Genomic DNA, 23519 nt, shown 5'->3' on the forward strand with positions numbered 1-23519 from the left:
AAATTAAGCAAACGGAAGACAAAGCCATTATGTGGATAGAACTGTTGTCCTCTAGTGAAGAGGAATGATTCCACTGCCCTCATTCCCAGTTCATAGGGTATGGAGGAGTAGAGGGCCTCTACGTCAATTGAGGCCAAAAACGTTCCTTCCTCCAAACTTATTCCCTCGGGGCGACCGAGAAGGTCACTCGTGTCTCTCAGGTATGAGGGCAGTGTTTTGACAAATGGTGCTAGAATATAATCTAAATAAATCCCCAAGTTTTGGGTCAAGCTGTTCACACCTGATACAATCGGGCGTCCTTTAACCAGGGTACCACCCTTGTGGACTTTGGGTAAACTATAAAATGTAGCTACAGTGGGATGTTTTTTATACAAATAGTCAAATTCATCCACTTAGATGAGGTTTTCAGTCTTAGCTTGTCGCAGTATGTCAATTAAGTCTTTCTGATAAGTGACGGTGGGATCACCACCTAGTCTCTCATATGTTTCTTTATCATCAAGCAAGGCCTGGCACATATTTTTGTAGTCATTGGTGTCCATCAGAACGATGTTGCCCCCCTTGTCCGAGGATTTGATGGTTAGATTTTTCTTTTTCTCCAAATCTAGCAATGCTTTGTATTCACTTTTACTACAATTAAAACCACCATGAAAGGAGGTAAAATTAGACAGATCCCGGCAGACTTGATTGACAAAGACGTCGATACACGTGGGATCCCCCAAAGGAGGCATTTTGAGGCTCTTATTTTTAAGAGAAGTAAAGGGGCTTTTGCCTTCTTGAGGGGTACTATCACTTAAGCTATATAGAAGGCGGACATCTTGAAGGATGTCAGGTGAGATACCCATCTCTTTGCTCTCTCGTTTTCAATAAGCGCAAAGTGTTTTCACCATCTGAGTTTTCTAGCGAAGAGGTGGATATCTCTAACCCAATTGAAGAGATTGAAACTAGAGGTAGGGACAAAAGAAAGGCCCTTACTAAGCACACACATTTCTGAATCCTGAACCTGCTGGTTGGAAAGGTTAACTATTTGGTTGCGTTGCCTAGCGGCCTGTTGGTCTGAGGTGGTGATTTCTGAAACCCTCGGTTGCGCAGAGGGTATGGTGTCTCTAAAAAATCTGACCCACCTTGGTCCTGTCTACCTGTCTATCGGGCAAAGCTGGGCAGTCCACATTTAGGGAGGGTGATAATAGGGTCATTGCATTAGATAGGGGGGAGGAGAGGTAGAGACAGGGACACCCAGGGTCTGGACCCAGCGCTGTGTCTTTCTGCCTTGGTACCTTGGTGCCTCTCATCCTATCTGCACTTTTTTATGCTATCCCTATATTTGGTCCTCTCCCATCTCCTTTATCTTTTTGAAGGAGAATAGTGTAACCGGTGGTTACAAATTTGAGTGTTTATTATAGCAGGGCCCATTATTTTACTCTTAGACATTAATAAATGTTAAGTTTTGAATTAAATAAGCTACCCATCAGTTGTGAATTTACATTGGATTAAAAGGGTTTAGCCCACTATTTAGTAACTGTAGTCTGACCCACTATAATTGGTTGTGTTATTATAGTTTTGTTTTTTTCAGTCTAATAATGGCTTGCTTCACTGATAGTGACAGCTCTTTGGATCTCATCTTGAGAGTTGACAGCAACAGTTTCCAAATGCAAATAGCTACTTGAAATGATCTCTGGACCTTTTATCTGCTCATTGTAATTGGGATAATGAGGGAATAACACACACCTGACCATGGAACAGCTGAGAAGCCAATTGTCCCATTACTTTTAGACCCTTAACAAGTGGGTGGCACATATGAAAACTGTTGTAATTCCTGCACCATTAACCTGATTTGGATGTAAACACCATCAAATTAAAGCTGACAGTCTGCAGTTAAAGCACATCTTGTTCGTTTCATTTCAAATCCATTGTGGTGGTGTATAGAGCCAAAAATGTTAGAATTGTGTCGATGTCCCAATATTTATGGACCTGACTGTATATAAGACGAATACTCCTGTAGCTCCCCTTATGTCATTTTTTTTTTACTGCTTTGTTACATGGTGTAATGTGTAACCCAGTTAATAGAAGCTTGTCTGATTAGGAAATAATTTGTATAGAAAACAAATGCAAATGATTCCTAGTGACAACAGGAAAACATGAGTGACTGAGTGTAATGCAGAAATGGGAAGTTGCTAAAGTATATAAAAAGTACCGTCATATACACACACATACATACACACTGGTTTCAGACACTTCTAATGCGGTAAAAATTCCTCTCTTCAAAAATGACCTTTTAATCTTCAAGCTGTCAAGATTCTTCTCTGGAAAGTGATTTCAGGCACTAATCGGTAAGAAACATATGCTCTCTTCTTTCCTCTATACTGCCATATACGTTATCGTCTCTAAACAGATGAATTTGCACTGGCGTTTTTCCCGTTTTTTTCTATATGACATAAATTTTTTTAAGGCTTATAAATTTGTGTGAATCACATTTATTTCTGGTGTTTTTCCCCTTATATAAAAATAGATGTGAAAATGGCAGAAGGACACACCATAAGCTTCAGCATGCTGCATTTTTCAAAATGCATCATAGACCCAAAAAAGCCAACTAATTATCAAAAATGCTGGTAGCAAAAAAGCTTGTGAGTCCTGCTTTTCATATTTGTCATAGATTTTCAGCTAACATCTGGAGTTTGCATTTTTACCATTAAAAAAGCACCACTAACACCGCAAAAGTGTAGAAAACACTATTAAAAACCTCGGTAAACGCGTGCTCCTGTTACTTTTATAGCTTTTCTTTTCACTTCAGGTTCTTACATTCACATTAGCAGGATTGTTCATATGAGAGATATTCAGAAAATAGATTTTTTATAAAATGTACAGTACAGACCAAAAAGTTTGGACACACCTTCTCATTCAAAGAGTTTTCTTTATTTTCATGACTATGAAGGCATCAAAACTATGAATTAACACGTGTGGAATTATATACATAACAAACTAGTGTGAAACAACTGAAAATATGTAATATTCTAGGTTCTTCAAAGTAGCCACCTTTTGCTTTGATTACTGCTTTGCACACTCTTGGCATTCTCTTGATGAGCTTCAAGAGGTAGTCCCCTGAAATGGTCTCCAACAGTCTTGAAGGAGTTCCCAGAGATGCTTAGCACTTGTTGGCCCTTTTGCCTTCACTCTGCGGTCCAGCTCACCCCAAACCATCTCGATTGGGTTCAGGTCCGGTGACTGTGGAGGCCAGGTCATCTGGCGCAGCACCCCATCACTCTCCTTCATGGTCAAATAGCCCTTACTTTCAATGTTTTCCCAATTTTTCGGCTGACTGACTGACCTTCATTTCTTAAAGTAATGATGGCAACTCGTTTTTCTTTACTTAGCTGCTTTTTTCTTGCCATAATACAAATTCTAACAGTCTATTCAGTAGGACTATCAGCTGTGTATCCACCTGACTTCTCAACGCCACTGATGGTCCCAACCCCATTTATAAGGCAAGAAATCCCACTTATTAAACCTGACAGGGCACACCTGTGAAGTGAAAACCATTTCAGGGGACTACCTCTTGAAGCTCATCAAGAGAATGCCAAGAGTGTGCAAAGCAGTAATCAAAGCAAAAGGTGGCTACTTTGAAGAACCAGGAATATGACATATGTTCAGTTGTTTCACACTTGTTTGTTATGTATATAATTCCACATGTGTTAATTCATAGTTTTGATGCCTTCAGTGTGAATCTACAATTTTCATAGTCATCAAAATAAAGAAAACTCTTTGAATGAGAAGGTGTGTCAAAACTTTTGGTCTGTACTGTATGAGTGGGAGACAGGGCTGGTGCAAGGATTTTTGCCACCTTAGGCAAAAGCTAATTTTGCCGCCCCCTTGACTCCGCCCATTGACCACACCCTTTTACCTGCCCATTTTTCAGCCACCTATTGCATGCAACATTTAACTATGGTCGTGTACCCTGTGCCAGTCTATGGTCATGTACCCTGTGCCAGTCTGACTATGGTCATGTATATATAATATCCAGCCATTGTCTGCCACCTAGTACCATCCCATTGATGCCAATCACTCTGCGCTGTTCAGCAGGTTGGCACACCAAACACGAGCAGTGCCACCTATTCACTGCCAGGCGCCATTCAGCCACTGTCTGAAATCCTGTGTCACCAGGGCAACATATAACAGTGCAAGGATTTTTGTCAACACAAGCGAATCTACATTTCTTGCCCCCCCCCATCATTTCACATTTCTGCCCCTCATGATTCATGTCCATTTCTTGCCCCCCCATCATTTCACATTTCTGCCCCTCATGATTCATGTCCATTTCTTGCCCCCCCCCCATCATTTCACATTTCTCCCCATCACGATTCATGTCCATTTCTTGCCCCCCCATGTGCTAATATCATAGTGCCATCCTCTCCCCCTGCCCCCTAATCTGCCAGTATCAAGTGCCTCTCTCCTCCCCCCTCCATGTGCCAGTATCATGGCGCCAATAGCCCCACCCCCCCCCCCCCCCCCCCGTGGCAGTAAAGTAACAGTCCGGTATTTAAAAAAAAAAAAAACTTTCTCCTGGGATTCGAACTCACGACCTTTGACATCAGAGGCAAGGCATTTACCCACACATCTATGAAAGCTGTATAGCCAGTGACTTAAAAAAATATATATATATAAGACTACTGTAGATAACTTTGATACCTAGTGTACATCCATACAAATGACAGCTGCCCCAGTACACTGTGTATGGATGTAGCAGAGCTGGGTGTGTTGGGGCAGCTGTCATGTGTATGGATGTACACTAGGTATCAAAGTTACCTACATTAGAAGTCTTATATTATTATTATTATTATTATTATTATTATTATTATTATTATTATTATTATTATTATTATTATTTTTATTATTTTTATTAAGTAACTGGCCATGCAGCTTTCATAGCTGTGTGCGTCAATGCCTTGCCTCTGATGTGTAAAGGTTGTGAGTTCGAATCCCAGGAGAAACTTCTCTGAAAGACAGGCTAAATGAGATTTAAATACTCCGTAGCTGTGTGTCAGCTGCGTGCCACTCGCTGTGCCCGAAGATGTCAGATGGATCATAAGTAGGGGGGGGGCGGAGGCGGCGGCCGTTGCCCCCAGGCAGGCAGAGTGCGCTCTACGGGGTTGCCTACTCTGCTTTGGGTCGCGCCGGCCCTGGTGGGAGAAAACAGACTGGTGGAAAGAGGACATTGTATTGCTTATATGACACTTAGTGACACTGTGTAGCAATAGCAGACGGTGAGGGAGATCAATTACTCCATCTCAAGCAGAGAGGAGTTTAAAAGCAGAAGCATACTGACTATGTATCTGAAATATCTGTGAAAGACAAAGGGGGTGATTTAACAAAACTGCTATAGAGGAAAACTGGCTAAGTTGCCCATAGCATTCGGATTAATACTGTATGAATATACATCTCTCCGTACAGTATTAAAATGTATGGGCTCCGATGAGCCGAAGTCAGTTATTAGCGAAGTCGCGCGAGACTTTGTTGAATAACTTGGGTAATTGATTTTTACAATGGAAAACCACTACAATTCCAACTGGACGGGTCTCCAAGACGATATATGCAGAAAATCAGTGCACACCTATTGTGGACCTGGGTCCATACTTAAATCCATAGTGATCAATCCAGATTCATCTATTGGATTGATTACTATGGATTAAAGGTTCTTCCCTATTTGATCACCTACAAGTTGTGCTGCCTCCTTCTTTTCTTTAGGGTAAGGCCACACAATATGTTTTCTGCTTGCAGTTTTTGAAACCAAAATCAGGAGTGGATTATAAAAGGAGGGAAAATATAAAGGAGTAGTGTTGAGCGAACTTCTGTTTTCAAGTTGGGCATACAAGGTTCGGGTTCAGGATATCTAAGAATTCCATTATGGATTCCGCTACCACGGACCATAACTTATAGTCCATGGTAGCAGAATCCATAACGGAATTCTTAGATAACCTGAACCTTGTACCCCGAACTTGAAAACAGAAGTTCGCTCATCCCTAGATATGACTTCTCTTCTTCACCTCAGGGACCTGCTCCTACCTCAAGAACAGGGCTCCACCATGAATGGAGAGCACTGGCTCGGCTATTTTTGGAAGTCTCTTAGCAGTAAATGGTAAAATAGCCAAGCCAGTGCTTCACCAGTTTTAGAGGTCCCATAGCAATGAAAGCAGAAAGCCGCACAAGCACAATGTGCTCTCCATTAACAGCACGACCCTGTTTTTGAGACAGATGTGCTCGATATGCCATTAATGCCCAGATGAGACAAGCCCTTTAACCGCTCATTTGCAATTGGATTAGAAGTACTCTTTTTCTCTAGAATAAAGCAAAGGAACACTAAGCCTTCGTTCACATCTCTGGTGAATGTATCCAGCAGGTTGTATCCCTATAGGCTATAATGGGGTCTGGCAGTGATCCGACTGCTTTCAGACATAAATTCCGGGTTTCGGAATTCCGTTGTCTGGCCAACAGCCATACTTTTCTCTGGAACAGGCTATCAGAACAGCCTGCCGGATATCTGACCTTGACTGATGTAGCCTAAGTGAAAGGTATCATTACATTCAGCTGAGCTAATCCTATAAGGCATTGTGCTAGTTTTTTGGTATGGCTACACTGCGACGTGTCCTATGACAAGTCGCAGAATATTTGCGCAATACAAAAGTGTATGGCTACATGAATGTCGTGCAGCATTTCATATAATGTATTTCGATGATGTTGACATGCATCTGCGATGCAACAGACGCAAAAAAAAGAATGGATTTTTTCGTAGCATGTCGCATTGTGACATAATTAAAATACATTACATGAAAACTTGCACAACTTTCTTGTCGCAAGACACATTTTGGCATGTAGCAGGACCCTAAAAGTAAATTTCCTGGCGACAGACTCCCTTTAAACAAGCACTCCCAAAAAATATTTATTCTCTGGCCCAATAGAAAGGTACATGGTGTAAATTGTAGTGAAGGTCATTTTCTTACCAGTGACTGTATTTGTGAGTTACAACCTCCCCTCTGATCCTCAGCTGTGTCATGTGACCAATACTCTGCCTCTCCAACTGACATAGGAAAGGAAGTCTGTTACTTCTCTATTCATTCCTATGAGACAGACATTTGGGCTTCGATAGGAATACATAGAGAAACTGGCTTCATGTTGTCACACACATGCACATGCAAGAGTTTGGGCACCCCTGGTCAAAATTACTCCTACTGTGAACAGTTATCGAAGTTGAAGATGAAATGATCTCCATAAGACATAAAGTTTAAAATGACACATTTCCTTTTTTTTATTTTAAGCAAAAACTATTTTTTTGTATTTCCATCTTTTACATTTTCAAAACTACAAAGAAGGGAAAAGGCCTGAAGCAAACCTTTGGGCACCCTGCATGATTAGTACCTATTAGCACCCCCTTTGGCAAGTATCACAACTTGAAACACTTTTGTAACCAGCCAAGAGTCTTTCAATTCTCTATGAGGAATTTTCATCCATTCTTCCTTGCAAAGTCTTCCAGTTCTGTGAGATTCCTGGGCCGTCTTGCATGCACTGCCCATTGAGGTTTACCCACAGATTTTCAATGATGTTCAGATCAGAAGACTGTGAGGACCGGGGGCGTGGGAATGGAATGGCTGCATGATCCTTCAGCTCCGGCACACAGCGTATTATTAGCGTGGTCCTTCACCTCCCGCTGACTTGATTACCCCCACAACAGCCCTAAAAAATTCCTTCAAGATGCCTAGAGGGAAGAGACCTCCCCAAAAACAGGGCAAGTTGGAGTTCTTCTTCGATAAAGAAGCAGACGGCACGGGTTATGGCATCTTCCTGCCGTCTCACCTGCTACCACCAGCATCCCCACTTCTGCCGTCCACAGAAAGCAACTCTCCCTGCTGGGTCCATCACTCCTCTCCATCTGCTGGCTCTCCCACCGAGCCACGGCGGGGATCGGCGAACTCCTCATCATCCGATGGGGCCCATAAGCCCTCTACCTCACCGCTGTCTCCATCCACCAGGAGACTGTGAGGACTATGGTAAAACCTTAATCTTGCGTCTTTTAAGGTAGTCTATTGGGTTTTGAGGTGTGTTTAGGATCATTATCTATTTGTAGAAGCCATCCACTTTTCAACTTCAGCTTTTTTTTACAGTTGGTGTTATGTTTGCTTCCAGAATTTGCTGGAATTTCATTAAATCCATTCTTCTCTCTACCTGTGAAATGTTCCCCGTGCCATTGGCTGCAACACAACCCCAAAGTATGATTGATCCACCCACATGCTTAATAGAGGTGTTCTTTTCATGAAATTCTGTGTCCTTTTTTTCTCTAAACATACCTTTGCCCATTGTGGCCAAAGGGTCCACGGGACTTGTTACCAAAATGCAGCAGACTTATTTAGATTTTCAAACTTCTGACGTTGAATTTTGTAGTGAGGATAAAGGAGAGGTTTTCTTCTGATGACTTTTCCATGAAGCCCATATTTGTGCAGGTGTCGTAGAACAGTAAAACCACAACTCCAGAGTCTGCTCTGCAGTCGAGCAGGGTTTCTGATTTGCCTTTCTAGCAATCCAACAAGCAGCTGTCTCTGAAATTTTTCTTGGTCTTCCAGACCATCTCTTGACCTCCACTGTTTCTATTAACTGCCATTTCTTAATTTTATTTTGAACTGAGGAAATGGCATCCTGAAAACGCTTTGCTATCTTCTTATAGCCTTCTCCTGCCTTGTGGGCCTCAACCAGTCTTAGGCAGATGCTTAGAAGAACCCATGGCTGCTGTGTTTTGGGACAAGGTTAGAGGAGTTTGGGTATTTATAAAGCTTTGAAATTTGCATCACCTGGCCTTTCCTTATGCTGATTGTGAAAAGGCCTTAACCCTTACAGGCTATTTAAGGTTTAAGTCCTCGGTCAAAGATATCTGAACGCTCAAATCTCCTTGGGTTCCCATACTTTTACAAGGTACAGTACTCCTTTCCTTTTTTAATTCTAAAATTGTACAGAATCAAAATAATAACTTTTATCTTCAACTTGCTTAACTGTTCACAAATACTCACAAATACAGTCACTGGTAAGAAAATGACCTTCACTACAGTTTACATCATGTTCTTTTCTAAAAGGTTAGAGAATATATTTTTTGTGGAAGTGCTTCTAACATCTAGCCACACTGTTTTTGACCTAAAAAGCCATTAAAAAGATGTGAAATACTGGAAAGCACTATATATGAATCCAGTATACTTATGTGAGTTAGAAAACTGCATTGGGTGGTTTCATAATGCATCTTTAAAAAACAATGGCACTTTGTTTATTTTTGGAGAAAAAGACACGTTGATGTTACATGCTATCTAAAACACAATTCTTTGTTTCTGTTGCCTTACATTATTTTGTTCCAGTTACTTTCTTTTTAAATCTTAGAATGCTTTGGATGTGGTGTTTTTTTCAGATGTTTTCCCACAGTCTTCTGTATAGCAAAAAATTGTGGGGGAAAATTGTGTGACTAAAAAACACTACCTAAAAAGTCTTGATTACCTACAGGAGTGTCGGATAGAGGAGAGTTTCCTAGGTGTTGAGCTTAAAGGTCTTTCCCTGTGTCACCAATTAACCTTGTACCGTAAAAGTACAGCAGCGCGGTCCCCCACTTTGATGATTAGCCTCTTTTCTGGTGCACTCACATGTGGTAGAATTTTGTTTCGGATTTTCCGCAACAGAATAGGATGGGTAATTTTTTGTGTGATTTCAGTGCACATTACATCTCTATCGAAATTAATGGAGACATTCAGCTATATGAAATCTGTAACAAAGGTTTATTTGCGTTTTGTTCCGCTGCAGAATGTTAATTACATAGTTGAACAGAATGCAGATATTGACACTTGGAGCTCGACTATCTCTGGAACTCCCATAGAAATGAATGGAGTGGCCAACCGCATGTGCGACCGGACACTCCATTCTCCAACCGCATGTGCCCCTGTTCTCTTGATCGGTGAGGATCCCAGCGGTATGACCCTCCCCCCCCATCTGCGGATAGGGAATAACATTAATCAACTGGAATGCCTCTTTAAGTGGAAGTGACTAAGTTTATAAATTATTTCACTTTTCCGATTATACATTTCCTCAAGGCTGGACCCACACATGCAGGTTTTGATTTATTTAATTGTGCAGTTTTTGGTGATGTTTGTAATGATCCCCCCCCCCCCCCGCCCTCAAAGCCAGAAATTGATCTAGCAGAATAGAGAAGATTAAGGGGGTAATTTACTAACAGATATACACTCACCTAAAGAATTATTAGGAACACCTGTTCTATTTCTCATGAATGCAATTATCTAGTCAACCAATCACATGGCAGTTACTTCAATGCATTTAGGGGTGTGGTCCTGGTCAAGACAATCTCCTGAACTCCAAACTGAATGTCAGAATGGGAAAGAAATGTGATTTAAGCAATTTTGAGCGTGGCATGGTTGTTGGTGCCAGACGGGCCGGTTTGAGTATTTCACAATCTGCTCAGTTACTGGTATTTTCACGCACAACCATTTCTAGGGTTTACAAAGAATGGTGGGAAAAGGGAAAAACATCCAGTATGCGGCAGTCCTGTGGGCAAAAATGCCTTGTGGATGCTAAAGGTCAGAGGAGAATGGGCCGACTGATTCAGGCTGATCGAAGAGCAACGTTGACTGAAATAACTACTCGTTACAACCGAGGTATGCAGCAAAGCATTTGTGAAGCCACAACACGCACAACCTTGAGGCGGATGGGCTACAACAGCAGAAGACCCCACCGGGTACCACTCATCTCCACTATAAATAGGAAAAAGAGGCTACAATTTGCACGAGCTCATCAAAATTGGACTGTTGAAGACTGGAAAAATGTTGCCTGGTCTGATGAGTCTCAATTTCTGTTGAGACATTCAAATGGTAGAGTGCGAATTTGGCGTAAACAGAATGAGAACATGTATCCATCCTCTGATGGCTACTTCCAGCAGGATAATGCACCATGTCACAAAGCTCGAATAATTTCAAATTGTACTAAAATGGCCCCCACAGTCACCAGATCTCAACCCAATAGAGCATCTTTGGGATGTGGTGGAACGGGAGCTTCGTGCCCTGGATGTGCATCCCTCAAATCTCCATCAACTGCAAGATGCTATCCTATCAATATGGGCCAACATTTCTAAAGAATGCTATCAGCACCTTGTTGAATCGATGCCACGTAGAATTAAGGCAGTTCTGAAGGCAAAAGGGGGTCCAACACCGTATTAGTATATTGTTCCTAATAATTCTTTAGGTGAGTGTATGTCACTTTATGGCGTATATCTTTTGCGCTGTAATCTGCAACTTTTCCCCACTCACTTCAGGTCTAAAAAAAGGGGGCGTGGTGTGAGAGGGGAAGGGGACGGGCCAGCCGGCCTGTCTTATTTATCATTTTACATGCGTCTTTTTGGCATAGAAATTTGTCTAATTCTACGCCAGCAAGGGAGCTGACATAGATTTCGACAGCGGTGGATACGCCGAAGTTATTGCCGACGCCTTAACATTCGGCGCATCCACCACCAGCTAAAGGCTTCTAAAATGTTGGTCCTAATAAATGACCCCCTAAGTATTGTTATATTTCACATTCCTTTTAAGTGTATATCTTGCTTTGCTTTAAAAAAAAAACTGCATCAAACACTGCACCAAAAACTGCATGTATTATTCAAGCCATAAAGGGGTTATCCAGCCTCTATAATTCGGGGAGCAGGAGCGACGTGGGTGCCAGGGAGCAGGGTAAATATAACCTATATGAGGTGCCCGGGCATTAGGGGGGTCATTATAGGGGTTGGATAACCTCTTAAATACATTATACAGTCAGGTCCATAAATTTTGGGACATCGACACAATTCTAAAATTTTTGGCTCTATACACCACCACAATGGATTTAAAATGAAACGATGAATGTGCTTTAACTGCAGACTCTCAGCTTTAATTTGAGGGTATTTACATCCAAATCAGGTGAACGGTGTAGGAATTACAACAGTTTGCATATGTGCCGTCCACTTGTTAAGGAACCAAAAGTAATGGGACAGAATAATAATCATAAATCAAACTTTCACTTTTTAATACTTGGTTGCAAATCCTTTGCATTCAATTACAGCCTGAAGTCTGGAACGCATAGACATCACCAGCCGCTAGGTTTCATCCCTGGTGATGCTCTGCCAGGCCTCTACTGCAACTGTCTTCAGTTCCTGCTTGTTTTTGGGGCATTTTCCCTTCAGTTTTGTCTTCAGCAAGTGAAATTCATGCTCAATCGGATTCAGGTCAGGTGATTGACTTGGCCATTGCATAACATTCCACTTCTTTCCCTTAAAAAACTCTTTGGTTGCTTTTGTAGTATGCTTTGGGTCATTGTCCATCTGCACTGTGAAGCGCCGTCCAATGAGTTCTGAAGCATTTGGCGGAATATGAGCAGATAATATTGCCTGAAACACTTCATAATTCATCCTGCTGCTTTTGTCAGCAGTCACATCATCAATAAATACAAGAGAACCAGTTCCATTGGCAGCCATGCATGCCCACGCCATGACACTACCACCACCATGCTTCACTGATGAGGTGGTATGCTTAGGATCATGAGCAGTTCCTTTCCTTCTCCATACTCTTCTCTTCCCATCACTCTGGTACAAGTTGATCTTGGTCTCATCTGTACATGGGATGTAGTTCCAGAACTGTGAAGGCTTTTTTAGATGTCGTTTGGAAAACTCTAATCTGGCCTTCCTGTTTTTGAGGCTCACCAATGGTTTACATCTTGTGGTGAACCCTCTGCATTCACTCTGGTGAAGTCTTCTCTTGTTTGTAGACTTTGACACACATACACCTGGAGAGTGTTCTTGATCTGGCCAACTGTTGTGAAGGGTCTTTTCTTCACCAGGGAAAGAATTCTTCGGTCATCCACCACAGTTGTTTTCCGTCGTCTTCCAGGTCTTTTGGTGTTGCTGAGCTCACCGATGCGTTCCTTCTTTTTAACCACCTCCCGTCCGCCCATAGGATATATAAACGTCCGGGAGGTGGATCTCTATTTCTGAATGGATGTTCCAGAACGTCCGTTCAGAAACTGCTGCTGAACGCTAATCGTGCAGCTGCTGATCGGGTTGCCCACTGTCAGTGACAGCAGGGCAACCCAGAGAGAAGGCAGGGACAGTGCCCAGGTGTCCCTGCCTTCTGGATCGCTGCATACACAGCGCTCACCGAGCGCTGTGTATGCAGAGCAGGAAGCTTCCTGTTCCGGCCCGGCGGTCGTGTGACCGCCGGGACCGGAGAGTGCAGGAGCTGTGTGAGGTCTTTCAGAGACCTCGATCAGCCCTGCACTGAGGCTGTACAGTGCTGTATTGCGCTGTACAGCCTCTCTGGGGGGTGCGTTTCTCCTGTAACTGGGGCTACTATGTCAGCCCCAGTTACAGGAGAAATCAACAGTGAAAAAAAAAAGAAAAAGTGAAGTAAATGTCCCCCAGAGGTCTTGTATGACCTTATGGGGGACGAAAAGTGTAAAATAAAAAAAAATAAAATAAAGTGTTAAAAAAAAAAAAAAAAAAAAGGTTTCACATGTAAAAAAAAAAATTCCCCAAGTAAGGAATAAAAAAAAATGTTAAAAATAAAATAGACATATTTGGTATTGCCGCGTCCGAAAAAACCAGCTCGATAAAAATATCACATGACCTAACCCCTCAGGTGAACACCGTAAAAAAAACAAAAAACAGTGTCAAAACGAGCAATTTTTGTCACCTTACATCACAAAAAGTGCAACACCAAGTGATCAAAAACGCGTATGTCCCACAAAATAGTACCAATAAAACCGTAACCTCATCCCGCAAAAAATGAGCCCCTACATAAGAAAATCTCTCAAAAAATAAAAAAAAACTATAGCTCTTAGAACATGGAGACACTAAAACATCATTTTTTTGGTTTCAAAAATGCTATTATTGTGTTAAAGTGAAATAAATAAAAAAAAGTATACATATTAGGTATTGCCGCATCCGTAAAAACCAGCTATATAAAAATATCACATGACCTAACCCCTCGGGTGAACACCTTAAAAAAAAAAAAAACTGTGTCAAAACAAGCAATTTTTGTCACCTTACATCACAAAAAGTGCAACACCAAGTGATCAAAAACGCATATGTCCCACAAAATGGTACCAAAAAAAACGTCACCACATCCCGCAAAAAATGAGCCCCTACATAAGAAAATCTCTCAAAAAATAAAAAAAAACTATAGCTCTTAGAACATGGACACATTAAAAAAAAAATTTGTTTCAAAAATGCTATTATTGTGTAAAACTTTAATAAATAAGAAAAAGTGTACATGTTAGGTATCGCCACGCCCGTAACAATCTGCTCTATAAAAATGTCAAATCGGTTTTAAGTAACTCGAGGGGTGTAGTTTCTACAATGGGGTCATTTATGGGGGTATCCACTATGTAGGCCCCACAAAGTTACTTCAGACCTGAACTGGTCCTTAAAAAGTGGGTTTTGGCAATTTTCTTAAAAATTTGAAGAATTGCTTCTAAACTTCTAAGCCTTCTAACGTCCTAAAAAAATAAAATGACATTTCCAAAATGATGCCAACATAAAGTAGCCATATGGGGAATGTTAAGTAATAAATATTTTATGAGGTATCACTTTCTGTTTTAAAAGCAGAGAAATTGAAATTTAGAAAATTGCGAATTTTTCTAAATTTTTTGTAAATTTGGGATTTTTTTATAAATAAAAGGTGAAATATATTGACTCAAATTTATGACTATCATGAAGTACAATGTGTCACGAGAAAACAATCTCTGAATGACTTGGATAAGTAAAGGCGTTCCAAAGTTATTACCACATAAAGTGAGATATGTCAGTTTTGCAAAATTAGGCCTGGTCAGAAAGGGGGGAAATGGCCCAGATGGCAAGTGGTTAAGAATGTTCCAGACAGTTTTGGCCACACCTAATGTTTTTGCTATCTCTCTGATGGGTTTGTTTTGTTTTTTTCAGCCTAATGATGGCTTGCTTCACTGATAGTGACAGTTCTTTGGATCTCATCTTGAGAGTTGACAGCAACAGATTCCAAATGCAAATAGCACACTTAAAATGAACGCTGGACCTTTTATCTGCTCATTGTAATTGGGATAATGAGGGAATAACACACACCTGGCCATGGGACAGCTGAGAAGCCAATTGTCCCATTACTTTTGGTTCCTTAACAAGTGAGAGGCACATATGCAAACTGTTGTAATTCCTACACCATTCACCTGATTTGCATGTAAATACCCTCAAATTAAAGCTGACAGTCTGCAGTTAAAGCACATCTTGTTCATTTCATTTCAAATCCATTGTGGTGGTGTATAGAGACAAAAATGTAAGAATTGTGTCGATGTCCCAATATTTATGGACCTGACTGTATATCATAGCATTATATATCTTATTAGCTTTTCCCAACATATAAAAACAATTGCCTTTGCACATTTTTAGCACTTTGTAAATAGCAATCATGAACATATATGAGCATATATAAATGATACAATACTTGACAGTGATACAAATCTTTTTTTTCCCCCAGAAGCAATAGTAGAACAATGGGGTTAGGATCTTCTAAACCTGAAGGTAAGCACCTTGTGTTGTGAACCATACAAATCCTTTCTTTAAATGGGTTCTCTGGGAATTAATATAATAAAATGAATGATTATTGCATTATTCTGAATACATTACCAAATACCTTTTATTAGGTATAATTAGGGATGAGCAAATTGACTTCGGATGAAACATCTGAAGTCGATTCGCATAAAACTCTGTTCAAATACTGTACGGAGCAGGAGCAAAAACAACCGAATTTTGGAAACTGCACACCTTTAGGAATTTTTTGAGAGATGTATGAAGTGCTTTGACCCCCCAGGAGTTTCACAGAATTTTGTTTGTAAATGAGACCATGAAATATAAAATTACATTGCATTTCAATTATGTGTAGTTTTAGTTTCAAATGTTTCCTTTTTCACAAGTGGTAATATCAGAAAAATTATCCCTAATTTTGAGATGTTTGGGAACACTGCAAGGTTCAGAAGAGAAAGAGCACCATGTGCATTTGAGGCCTAGTTTGGTGATTTACACAACACTAGCTGAACTCCCAAGAATTGACCCCATTTTAGAAAACACACCTATCTCAGAATTTAGTAAGTATTTCGAACCCACAGGTTTTGCAAAAATTAATGCACAGCAGATGATTATAGATTGTAAGCTCTTTCGGGCAGGGTTTTTTATTTCTGTGTAACCCCAGCTGGATGTACAGCACAGCACCATGGAATTAATGGTGCTTTAAAATAAATAATAATAATAATAGTGCAAAGTGAAAATTGAAATTTTTCACAGATATTCCATTTCACTGCCCAGCGTATGCCAGTGTGAAAAGTCAGCCCTTTTACTATTATGCTGTGCTTTCTGGCTTTAAAAACACTCTAGTGTGGTCCTAATCTTTTGCTTAGGAGTAACAGAATACCATGTGCGTTTGAGGCCCTATGTGGTTATTTACACCGCTTGTGCAGTAAAATCTGTGGGGTGAAATAAATGGAACCACTGAGAAGTTACCCTATTTTGAAACTTCACCCCTCAAGGTATTAAGGGTGGAGTCAGCATTTTGACACCACAGTTAAGCCGAATGCACACGGCCGTGTTAGATCATACGAGTGTATTACAGTAGTGCAGCGGCGGCATGAAGCGCACGGCGTCATAGCAACCAATGACGCTGTGCGCTCCTGCTCTCAGCTCGAATCCAGGCCGGGTTACCACGGACCGATCACGGCCGTGAAACATGGCCTTGTGCATTCGGCTTTAGTTTTCAGAAGTTAATGTGCAGTGGACTGTGCAAAGTGTAAATTGCTGATTTTTTACAGATATGGCATTTCAGTGCACAATATGCTGTGCCTAGCTGGTGCCATCTGAGACACACCACGCCTCTTAAATTGTCAGGTGGGTTCTACTGGGTATGGAAATGTCATAAATGTGGACGTAAACTGCTGTATGGGCTCATGACAGGGCTTACAAGGGAAGGAGCGCCATTTGGCTTTTGGAGTGCTGACTTTGCTGAATTGGATTACAGCCTCTGGGTGCCAGTACAGCAGTTTTTCTGACAACCATACATTTTTTATTTTTCTCACAAGGGAGATGTGTGAGGGTTTATTTTTTACAGGATTAGTTGCTTTTATCATTGTTTTTATATTCGGGTACATATGACCTTTTGATCACTTTTTATTTAGAATTTTGGGAAGCAGGAGAAAACAATGCAGCTATTCCATCACTGCTTTTTGGGTTTGTTATTGCGGCATATACAATGCAGGAAAAATGTCATGTTAACTTTGTTCTGCTGGACAGTACAATAAGGCCTCATGCACACGACAGTATTTTTTCACGGTCCGCAAAACGGGGTTCCGTTGGAACGTGATCCGTGACCGTTTTTTCGTCCGTGGGTCTTCCTTGATTTTTGGAGGATCCACGGACATGAAAAAAAAGTCGTTTTGGTGTCCGCCTGGCCGTGCGGAGCCAAACGGATCCGTCCTGACTTACAATGCAAGTCAATGTGGACGGATCCGTTTGACGTTGACACAATATGGTGCAATTGCAAACGGATCCGTCCCCCATTGACTTTCAATGTAAAGTCAGGAGTTAATATACAGTGGGATGCGAAAGTTTGGGAAACCTTGTTAATCGTCATGATTTTCCTGTATAAATCGTTGGTTGTTACGATAAAAAATGTCAGTTAAATATATCATATAGGAGACACACACAGTGATATTTGAGAAGTGAAATGAAGTTTATTGGATTTACAGAAAGTGTGCTATAATTGTTTAAACAAAATTAGGCAGATGCATAAATTTGGGCACCACGAAAAATAAATGAAATCAATATTTAGTAGATCCTCCTTTTGCAGAAATTACAGCCTCTAAACGCTTCCTGTAGGTTCCAATGAGAGTCTGGATTCTGGTTGAAGGTATTTTGGACCATTCCTCTTTACAAAACATCTTTAGTTCATTCAGGTTTGATGGCTTCCGAGCATGGACAGCTCTCTTTAAGTCACACCACAGATTTTCAATTATATTCAGGTCTGGGGACTGAGATGGCCATTCCAGAACGTTGTGCTTGTTCCTCTGCATAAATGCCTTAGTGGATTCTGAGCAGTGTTTAGGGTCGTTGTCTTGTTGAAAGATCCAGCCCCGGCGCAGCTTCAGCTTTGTCACTGATTCCTGGACATTGGTCTCCAGAATCTGCTGATACTGAGTGGAATCCATGCGTCCCTCAACTTTGACAAGATTCCCAGTCCCTGCACTGGCCACACAGCCCCACAGCATGATGGAACCACCACCATATTTTACTGTAGGTAGCAGGTGTTTTTCTTGGAATGCTGTGTTCTTTTTCCTCCATGCATAACGCCCCTTGTTATGGCCAAACAACTCAATTTTAGTTTCATCAGTCCACAGCACCTTATTCCAAAATGAAGCTGGCTTGTCCAAATGTGATTTAGCCCACCTCAAGCGGCACTTTTTGTGCTGTGGGCAGAGAAAAGGCTTCCTCTGCATCACTCTCGCATACAGCATCTCCTTGTGTAAAGTGTGCCGAATGGTTGAACGATGCACAGTGACTCCATCTGCAGCAAGATGATGTTGTTGTAGGTCTTTAGTGCTGGTCTGTGGGTTGACTCTGACTGTTCTCACCATTCATCGCTTCTGTCTATCTGAGATTTTTCTTGGTCTGCCACAGGGGCGTAGCTAGAAATGCATGGGCCCCATAGCAAAAAAAAATTATGGGCCCCCCCCCCTCTGTGCCATCCACAGATCCCCCTCCCCTAAATAGTGCCATCCACAGATCCCCCTCCCCTAAATAGTGCCATCAACAGATCCCCCTCCCCTAAATAGTGCCATCCACAGATCCCCCCTCCCCTAAATAGTGCCATCCACAGATCCCCCTCCCCTAAATAGTGCCATCCACAGATCCCCCCTCCCCTAAATAGTGCCATCCACAGATCCCCCTCCCCTAAATAGTGCCATCAACAGATCCCCCTCCCCTAAATAGTGCCATACACAGATCCCCCCTCCCCTAAATAGTGCCATCCACAGATGCCCCCTCCCCTAAATAGTGCCATCCACAGATCCCCCCTCCCCTAAATAGTGCCATCCACAGATCCCCCTCCCCTAAATAGTGCCATCCACAGATCCCCCTCCCCTAAATAGTGCCATCCACAGATCCCCCCTCCCCTAAATAGTGCCATCCACAGTTCCCCCTCCCCTAAATAGTGCCATACACAGATCCCCCTCCCCTAAATAGTGCCATCAACAGATCACCCCTCCCCTAAATAGTGCCATCCACAGATCCCCCTCCCCTAAACAGTGCCATACACAGATCCCCCTCCCCTAAATAGTGCCATCAACAGATCACCCCTCCCCTAAATAGTGCCATCCACAGATCCCCCTCCCCTAAACAGTGCCATACACAGATCCCTCTCCCCTAAATAGTGCCATCCACAGATCCCTCTCCCCTAAATAGTGCCATCCACAGATCCCTCTCCCCTAAATGGTGCCATCCACAGATCCCCCTCCCCTAAATAGTGCCATATACAGATCCCCCTCCCCTAAATAGTGCCATCAACAGATCCCCCCTCCCCTAAATAGTGCCATCCACAGATCCCCCCCCTCCCCTAAATAGTGCCATCAACAGATCCCCCCTCCCCTAAATAGTGCCATCCACAGATCCCTCTCCCCTAAATAGTGCCATCCACAGATCCCTCTCCCCTAAATAGTGCCATCCACAGATCCCCCCTCCCCTAAATAGTGCCATCCACACTCCCCTAAATAGTGCCATACACAGACCCCCCTCCCCTGAACAGTGCCATCCACAGTATCAGGTGCCTCTCTCTCCCTCCCCCCCCCCCATGTGCCAGTATCAGGTGCCAACCCCCCCCCCCCCAGGTGCCAGTATCAGGTCAGGTGCCAACCCCCCTCCCCCCATGTGCCAGTATCAAGTGCCCCCCCCCCCCCCCGCTCCCCCCATGGCAGTAACAGTCGGGTATTAAAAAAAAAATAAACACTTCTACTTACCTCCATGTCAGCGATGCGATGCAGCCTCTTCCTGTGTCCCTCCCTGTATTGTGTCCCGCCCTGTATGTCCATATATGGAGTCACTGCTTGTATTTCAGAAAAGGTTTCTGCTGGGATTCTAACCCACGACCTTCTGTATCAGAGGCAGAGCACCTACCCTCAAGACCATAACAGCTGCCTTGCTGCTGACTGAAAAATTATGAGACTTCTACTGTTATAGCTGGCTAAGTGTACATCTATACACATAGCTGCTCATATATAGAGATATAGCAGAGCTGAGTGTGCTGGGATAGCTGTCATATAGAGATATAGCAGTGCTGGGTGTGTTGGGGCAGCTGTCATGTGTATAGATGTACACTTAGCCAGCTATAACAGTAGAAGTGTCAAATTTTTTCAGTCAGTTGCAATGCCTTCTTTATGGCTGTGAGGGTTAATGCTTTGCCTCTGATACACTGATACATTGGAGGTTGTGGGTTCGAATCCCAGACACATCAGGAGACTTTAGTATATACAGTAAGATTAGAGCACATTAGCGAGGGAACATTAAGACCGCTGCTGTGAAGGGGCCCTGAACAGTAAGACATCGATATTTAACTAACTTGAAAATAAACTGTCGGGCCCCGAAGCAGCTGCTTCCCCGGTAGTTACGCCACCTCCTGGCTGCCTGTGTGTAGTGTCTGTGTGTGTTAATAAAAAAAAAAAAAAAAAAAAAAATTTGAATGCGGTCGGACGGGCCCCCTAGTGGCGTAGGGCCCCATAGCCACTGCTATGGTTGCTATGGCGATCCCTACGCCACTGGTCTGCCACTTCGAGCCATAACTTGAACTGAGCCTGTGGTCTTCCATTTCCTGAATATGTTCCTAACTGTGGAAACAGACAGCTGAAATCTCTGAGACAGCTTTCTGTATCCTTCCCCTAAACCATGATGGTGAACAATCTTTGTCTTCAGGTCATTTGAGAGTTGTTTTGAGACCCCCATGTTGCTACTCTTCAGAGATAATTAAAAGAGGAGGGAAACTTACAATTGACCCCCTTAAATACTTTTTCTCATAATTGGATTCACCTGTGTATGTAGGTCAGGGGTCACTGAGCTTACCAAGCCAATAATTAGTTCTAAAGGTTTTGGAATCAATAAAATGACTACAGTGCCCAAATTTATGCACCTGCCTAATTTTGTTTAAACAATTATAGCACACTTTCAGTAAATCCAATAAACTTCATTTCACTTCTCAAATATCACTGTGTGTGTCTCCTATATGATATATTTTACTGACATTTTTTATCGTAACAACCAACGATTTATACAGGAAAATCATGACGATTAACAAGGTTGCCCAAACTTTCGCATCCCACTGTACCATCAGATCGGAGTTTTCTCCAATCCGATGGTATATTTTAACTTGAAGCGTCCCCATCACCATGGGAACGCCTCTATGTTAGAATATACCATCGGATTTGAGTTACATCGTGAAAACTCATATCCGACAGTATATTCTAACACAGAGGCGTTCCCATGGTGATGGGGACGCTTCAAGTTAGAATATACTACGAACTGTGTACATGACTTCCCCCTGCTGCCTGGCAGCACCCGATCTCTTACAGGGGGCTGTGATCAGCACAATTAACCCCTCAGGTGCCGCACCTGAAGGGGTTAATTGTGCGTATCATAGCCGCCTGTAAGAGATCAGGGGCTGCCAGGCAACAGGGGGCAGAGCCCCCTCCCTCCCCGCACACTGGCCACCAATGATATTAATACAATAGAGGGGGGGCCGGGGGGGGGGGGGGGCGCACACTGGCAACCAATGATAATACAATAGAGGGAGGGAGGGGGGCTGGGGGGGCCGCACTGGCCACCAATGATATTAATACAATAGGGGGAGGGGGTGTCGGGGGGGGGGGGGCGCAGCTGCCTGGCAGCCCTTGATCTCTTACAGGGGGCTATGATACGCACAATTAACCCCTTCAGGTGCGGCACCTGAAAGGTTAATTGTGCGGATCACAGCCTCCTGTAAGAGATCGGGTGCTGCCAGGCAGCAGGGGGCAGTCATGTACACAGTTCGTAGTATATTCTAACTAGAAGTGTCCCCATCACTATTGGAACGCCTCTGTGTTAGAATATACTGTCGGATTTGAGTTTTCACGAAGTGAAAACTCAGCTCTGAAAAAGCTTTTATGCAGACGGATCTTTGGATCCGTCTGTATGAAAGTAGCCTACGGACACGGATCACGGACACGGACGCCAATCTTGTGTGCATCCGTGTTTTTTCACGGACCCATTGACTTGAATGGGTCCGTGAACCGTTGTCCGTCAAAAAAATAGGACAGGTCATGGAGATCACGGAGGCGGATGACAAACGGTGCATTTTCCGAGTTTTCAACGGACCCATTGAAAGCCAATGGGTCCGCAGAAAATCACGGAAAACGGAACAATGACCACGGGTGCACACAACGGTCGTGTGCATGAGGCCTTACAAAGATACCAATTTAAAAGTTTTTTAGTTGTTTTTTTTTACGTTTTGCACAATGTCTTACACAACGCATTTAATGATGGTTTTGTATGAAGGCTCATTGTTTTGCAGGATTTTCATTGGTACCATTTTCCTATTTTTTTTTGTCACCATTTTCTGAGAGCCATATGTTTTTTTTCCAGAGATAGTCTTGTTTGAGGGTTCATTTTTTTATGGTTTGAGAGGATGTTTTCATTGGTCCCATTTTGCAGTTTGTGCAGCGTTTTGATTGATTGATATTATGTTTTTTGTGAGGCAATGTGACCAATAAATGGCTGTTCTGGCACTTTATTTTTTTTTTATTATTATTTTTTTTTACAGCATTCACCTGACAGGGTAGATCATGCGATTTTTTTTTATAGAGACGGCAGTTACGTTTCACTTTTTTTCCATTGTAAATTGCTTGATGAGGGGAAAGGGCACTTTTTTTTTACTAGAATTGTATTGCTTACTATAATTTACTTTTTTTAACTTTTTGTTTTTGTTCCACTATTGGACTTCAACTTTTGGGGATCCCTTTTACAATGCAGTGCAAAACATACTATCAGTAGTATTCTGACAATTGCCTAGATGAGCAAGCCTGGGGACTGGGCCTTATAGGCTTCTGTAAATAGTAGGCTCTGAAGCCTGTGTGAGGCTTTGGAATGCCATAGCAGCCATCAGGACCATGAGATTGCATTACAGGGGCCAGATGGGGGAGAGAGGGAGATTGCTCCCTCTGTAAACCCCTTACATGCTGTGGTCAGGATTGACCACAGCATCTGACCGGTTAATCTGCTGGCATCTGAGTTTTTACCAGCAACTCCTGAGCCTGCCCAATCAGAGCGCAGTATTTATGTGGTGCTCCAGAGTAAAGCATATGATCAAGTGCCATATATATATATAACTAACACATGTGGAATTATATACATAACAAACAAGTGTGAAACCACAGAAAATATGTCA

At 42.4% G+C, this 23519-nt stretch overlaps 1 long non-coding RNA gene across 1 annotated transcript in view; it reads left to right on the forward strand.

The window, feature by feature from the left end:
* Positions 1 to 2241: 2241 nt before the first annotated feature.
* The window catches only part of LOC120994958, a 33972-nt gene continuing 12694 nt past the window's right edge, over positions 2242 to 23519 (forward strand). The window contains exons 1-2 of the long non-coding RNA XR_005777505.1: positions 2242 to 2327; positions 15549 to 15592. This is a non-coding gene — a long non-coding RNA (uncharacterized LOC120994958). The remainder of the gene's footprint in view (positions 2328 to 15548; positions 15593 to 23519) is intronic.

Source organism: Bufo bufo, chromosome 3 (genome assembly GCF_905171765.1).
Source record: "Bufo bufo chromosome 3, aBufBuf1.1, whole genome shotgun sequence".
Taxonomy (NCBI): domain Eukaryota; kingdom Metazoa; phylum Chordata; class Amphibia; order Anura; family Bufonidae; genus Bufo; species Bufo bufo.